We start from the raw sequence: 6,088 nt of genomic DNA, 5'->3' as shown, positions 1-6,088 counted from the left end.
GGTTGAGGGATAAATATTGGCCAGGACACTGGGGATAACTCCCCTGCTCTTCTTCGAAATAGTGTCACGGGATCTTTTACATCTAGCTGAGAGGGCAGATGGAGCCTCGGTTTAACATCTCATCTGAAAGACGGCACCCTCTGACAGTGCAGTACTCCCTCCGCACTGCACTGCAGTGTCAGCCTAGATTACGTGATCAAGTCTCTGGAGTGGGGCTTGAACTCACGACCTTCTTACTTCCAGAGGTGAGGGTGCTACCAGACTGAGCCACGGCTGACACCTAGACCATGGAACACCCGAACCTATTCTAATACTTTCCAATTCAGCTGACCATTTATCCCTATTTTAACTTAATAATAAAAATGTTAAGTTTTACCTCACTAGAACTTAAATCTAGTTGACCCCGGGATAACAACAGAACATTATTTCTTGGCTAGTGTGAAGCATTTAGTTGCAGTTACAATACTCTGGGGGGCCTAGCTTGCTCAGTAGAGCGAAAGAGAGGATTACTTTTCTCTTTCAAGCTTGCTTTAACGCCAAGCTAAGATGCATTCTGGTAGCTACGGCTCCAGAGGCAGCTGCTGGTCACCTGAAAGTAAGGCTGGTGGCCGGGGAGCCCCAGTAACGGTGGGTTTTCCTAGCCTTAGTGAATCCCGGCACACATTTATTATTGGGTTGCTGCAACCCTGCCCATCAATAACTTCAGACAGATCCAACCTCACCCGAGGGTCATTGGATTAGACCTGGTATCTGGTCTAGATTATATGCTGCAATAGTTCACAAAGCCAAGACTGGTTTTGATTCTTAAAATAAGAGGGAGTACTTTACCTTTTTGGTAAGTACCACCCATTTAATACAGTATATCATCTGTTGTTAGTTGTTGGAAACAAAAAAGAAAGGTCGGCCTAGAATTAAGGCCAATAATCAACTTGTACGGGATACAGAAATTCCCATAGAATTACCATCATACATAAGAAATAGGAGTATGCCATACAGCCGCTCGAGCCTGCTCCGCCATTCAATAAGATCATGGCTGATCTTCTACCTAAACTCCACTTTCCCCCCCGATCCCCATATCCCATGATTCCTCTAGAGTCCAAAAATCTATCGATCTCAGCCTTGAATATACTCAACGACTGAGCATCCACAGCTCCTTGGGGCAGAGAATTCCAAAGATTCACCACCCTCTGAGTGAAGAAATTCCTCCTCATCTCAGTCCTAAATAGCCGATCCCTTATCCTGAGACTGTGCCCCCTGGTTCTAGACTCCCCAGCCAGGGGAAACCACCTCTCAACATACATGATGAACAAAGACTGTCACCGGATTCCCCCATGATTATCGACCGATGCTGATAGTAGTTGGTGTTGCTTGGAGGAATCTGTGATGTGGCCAACCTCCATTCTATAACGAGCTGGGCTCTGGTATGGGCTCAGAAAGGAATGTTCAAACAATCCCATGAGGCAGGCAATTTGATCCAGAGGAACACTGATGATTGCCCGTACAACGTGAAGGACCATCATCCACAACCTTCCTTTATGCAAAAGCAAAATACTGCGGATGCTGGAAATCTGAAATAAAAACAGAAAATGCTGGAAATACTTAGCAGGTCAGGCAGCATCTGTGGAGAGAGAAACAGAGTTAAAATTTCAGGTCGATGACCTTGCGTCAGAACTGGAAAAAGTTAGAAATATAACAGCAAGTGCAGTGGCAGGGATGGGGGGAGGGGAAAAAAGGAAGACTTGCATTTATATAGTGCCTTTCACGACCACCAGACGTCCCAAAGCGCTTTACAGCCAATTAAGTACTTTTTGAAGTCACTGTTGTAATGTTGGAAATGCAGCAGCCAATTTGCACACAGCAAGCTCCCACAAACAGCAATGTAATAATGACCAGATAATCTCTCTCAGTAATGTTGGTTGAGGGATAAATTCCCCGCTCTTCTTCGAAATAGTGCCATGGGATCTTTTACGTCCACCTGAGAGAGCAGACGGGGCCTCGGTTTAACGTCTCATCTAAAAGACGGCACCTCTGGCAGTGCAGCACTCCCACAGTACTGCACTGGAGTGTCAGCCTAGATTTTTGTGCTCAAGTCTCTGGAGTGGGACTTGAATCCACAAGCTTCTGATTCGGAGGCGAGAGTGCTACCCACTGGCTGGAGGAAAGAACAAAAGGGAAGGTCTGTGATAGGGTAGAAGGCTGGAGAGATTAAATGACAAAACGGATGCAGGTGCAAGGCAGAAGAAGATGGTAATGGGACAAGTAAAGAAACAAAAGATGGGTCTAGAGGAGCTGTAAACGGCCGGCAGCTCCATTTCGGGTAACTTGCAGTCCGGCTGGGAGGAGGGGAGCCGGGCATGGTGGCCAGAGCGGGAGAAGCAGGCCACCACTCGTGGAGCCGGCAACAGTGAGGAGGAGGCCGCGGTGACGAGGAGGACGGAGCGGCTGAGGGACATCGTGCTCCCACTGCCACGGGAAGCCATTGTATTGACTCTGAACGCGGCGCTGTATGTATAGCTGACGCGTCCCTACGGGGAACAAGCATTCCATTGTACTTGTACTGGTTACATATGGCAAATAAAGCTGAACTGAAAATGGGAATAATCACTAACAGCTGCCATCTGAAAAAATGAAGGCAAAAGTTATGATCTGAAATTGTTGAACTCAATGTTGAGTCCAGAAGGCTGTAAAGTGCCTAATCGAAAGATGAGGTGCTGTTCCTCGAGCTTACATAGAAACATAGAAGATAGGAGCAGGAGTAGGCCATTCGAGCCTGCTCCGCCATTCAACGAGATCATGGCTGATCATCCAAACCCTAGCACCCGGTCCCTACACCGACAGCCATCCCACCCAAGCCCTATCCCCATAACCCCACGTATTTAATCCCCCCTAACACTAAGGGTCAATTTTTTTTTAATTATGGCCAATCAACCTAACCCGCACATCTTTGGACTGTGGGAGGAAACCGGAGCACTCGGAGAAAACCCACGCAAACACGGGGAGAATGTGCAAACTCCACACAGACAGTCACCCGAGGCTGGATTTGAACCCGGGTCCCTGGCGCTGTGAGGCAACAGTGCTAACCACTATGCCACCGTGCTGTCCTTTATGCGATCCTTGCATCACATCGAGCAACTAGTAGAAAAGATCTGATGCATTGCAACGGTCTTTGTATAACCTCTAGACTACATCAGGCTGAACTTTGTTTCTGGCTAAGGCTTATAAGTGAGCACTATTCTCATTATCCAGCAGAGGTCCTAGGTTCATGTGCTATTTCATTTAAACAGACCTATCACATAAAGAAAAGAAAGACTTGCACTTCTACAGCGCCTTTCACAACCTCAGGATGTCCCAAAGCGCTTTACAGCCAATGATGTACTTTTGAAGTGTAGTCACTGTTGTAATGTAGGAAATGTGGCAGCGAATTTGTGCACAGCAAGCTCCCACAAACAGCAATAGAAACATAGAAGATAGGAGCAGGAGTAGGCCATTCAGACCCTCAAGCCTGCTCCACCATTCAATGCGATCATGGCTGATCATCCAAATTCAGTACCCTGTCCCTGCCTTCTCTCCATATCCCTTGATCCCTTTAGCCTTAAGAAATATATCTAACTCCTTCTTGAATATATTTAATGAATTGGCCTCAACTGCCTTTTGTGGTAGAGAATTCCACAGGTTCACCACTCACTGGGTGAAGAAATTCCTCATCTCAGTCCTAAATGGCCTACCCCTTATCCTTAGACTGTGACCCCTGGTTCTGGACTCCCCCGCCATCGGGAACATCCTTCCTGCATCTAGTCTGTCTAGTCCTGTTAGAATTTTATAAGTTTCAATGAGATCCCCTCTCATTCTTCTAAACTCTAGCGAATATAAGCCTAATCGACCCAATCTCTCCTCATACGTCATTCCTGCCATCCCAGGAATCAGTCTGGTGAATCTTCGCTGCACTCTCTCCATGGCAAGAACATCCTTCCTCAGATAAGGCGACCAAAACTGCACACAATACTCAAGGTGTGGTCTCACCAAGGCCCTGTACAACTGCAGCAAGACATCCTTGTTCCTGTACTCAAATCCTCTCGCTATGAAGGCCAACATACCATTTGCCTTCTTAACCGCCTGCTGCACCTGCATGCTTACCTTCAGCGACTGGTGCACAAGGACACCCAGGTCTCGTTGCACTTCCCCTTTTCCCAATCTATTGCCATTCAGATAATAATCTGTCTTCCTGTTTTTGCCACCGATGTGGATAACCTCGCATTTATCCACATTATACTGCATTTGCCATGCATCTGCCCAATCACCCAACCTGTCCAAATCATACTGGAGTTTCTCTGCATCCTCCTCACAGCACATACGCCCACCCAGCTTTGTGTCGTCTGCAAACTTGGAGATATTACATCTAGTTCCCTTGTCTAGATCATTTATATATACTGTGAATAGCTGGGGTCCAAGGACCGATCCCTGTGGTACCCCACTAGTCACTACCTGCCACTCGGACAAAGACCCGTTTATTCCAACTCTTTGCTACCTATCTGCCAACCAGTTCTCTATCCAAGACAGTACCCTACCCCCAATCCCATGTGCCTTAACTTTACATGCTAATCTCTTATGCGGGACCTTATCGAAAGCCTTCTGAAAGTCCAAATACACCACATCCACTGGTTCTCCCTTATCTATTCTACCAGTTACATCCTCAAAAAATTCCAGTAGATTAGTCAAGCATGATTTACCTTTTGTAAATCCATGTTGACTTTGTCCGATCCTGTCACTGTTTTCCAAGTGCTCTGCTATTACATCTTTTATAATGGACTCTAGCATTTCCCCCACTACCGATGTCAGGCTTGCCGGTCTATAATTCCTTTTTTCTCTACCATCCTTTTTAAATAATGGGGTTACATTAGCTATCCTCCAATCCATGGGAACTGTTCCAGAGTCTATAGAATTTTGGAAGATGACCAGCAATGCATCTACTATTTCTAGGGCCACTTCCTTAAGTACCCTAGGATGTAGATTATCAGGCCCTGGGGATTTATCGGCCTTTAATCCCATCAATTTCCCTAACACCATTTCCCTACAAATACTGATTTCATTCAATTCCTCCCTCTCATTAGACCCTATGTTCCCCAACATCTCCGGGAGGTTATTTGTGTCCTCCTTTGTGAAGTCCCCCTCTTAATTAATCCCTTTGTCCTCCTTTGCTGAATCCTAAACTGCTCCCAATCCTCAGGTTTGCTGCTTTTTCTGGCCAAATTATATGTCCTCTCCTTGGATCTTATGCTATCCCTAATTTCCCTTGTTAGCCACGGTTGAGTCACCTTTTTTGTTTTATTTTTATGCCAAACAGGGATGAACAAATTCTGTAGTTCATCCATGCGATCTTTAAATGTTTCCCATTGCCTATCCTTATAGAAACAAGTTATAGAAACTCAGTTATAGAAACAAGCCTGTTTGCTCCTGAGTATTTCTACAGCAAAATATCAGTCCTCCCATAAAATAAAAAAATGCCAGTCAAAGGTTGAACACAGAAAGTCATGTGAAACAAGAACTTTAACATCAAATTGATGAACTGGAACACAAAATCCTTATCTCGTTTTGTCAATGTACTGTACTCCCCTCTTCTGAAGACATTGACTTCTCCTGCCGTATGATCCCATGGGTCTCAGTCACCCTGTGCACTTTGCCCAAACGCTCATTATTCTTCACGAGTTCTGCACGCACTTTCGAACAGGAGTCACCGCGTAGCAATCGGGAACGCTGGTTGATTTTTGCCCTTTGTAGCCCGGGGGCACTGGAGCCAATTGTAGCAACCCCTTCTACCACACTGACTGCAAACAGTGAAAGCACAGGGAGCAGCTGAGGGGAGGGGTCACGAGACAAGCCGCATCGGGTGGTTAGTGATCTTAGATGAAAAAAGATAGTGGCCCAGAAATTCGGGTCGGGGGCTTCCTGCGGGTGTAAGCCTCTGACCTGCACTTACCTTGCACGCCGGCCATTGAGCTGTGGGCCCGCGTGGAATTCTGATCCTGGGCCTGCTCCAACTGCCAGCGCGCAGTGCTTGCGTATCCCAGGGGCGCAGTTAGTTCGATGCGTC

This window comes from Somniosus microcephalus, chromosome 16 (assembly GCF_052327205.1).
Source record: "Somniosus microcephalus isolate GS21.2 chromosome 16, FLI_Smic_1.0, whole genome shotgun sequence".
Classification (NCBI taxonomy): Eukaryota; Metazoa; Chordata; class Chondrichthyes; order Squaliformes; family Somniosidae; genus Somniosus; species Somniosus microcephalus.
This window is presented reverse-complemented; position numbering follows the sequence as displayed.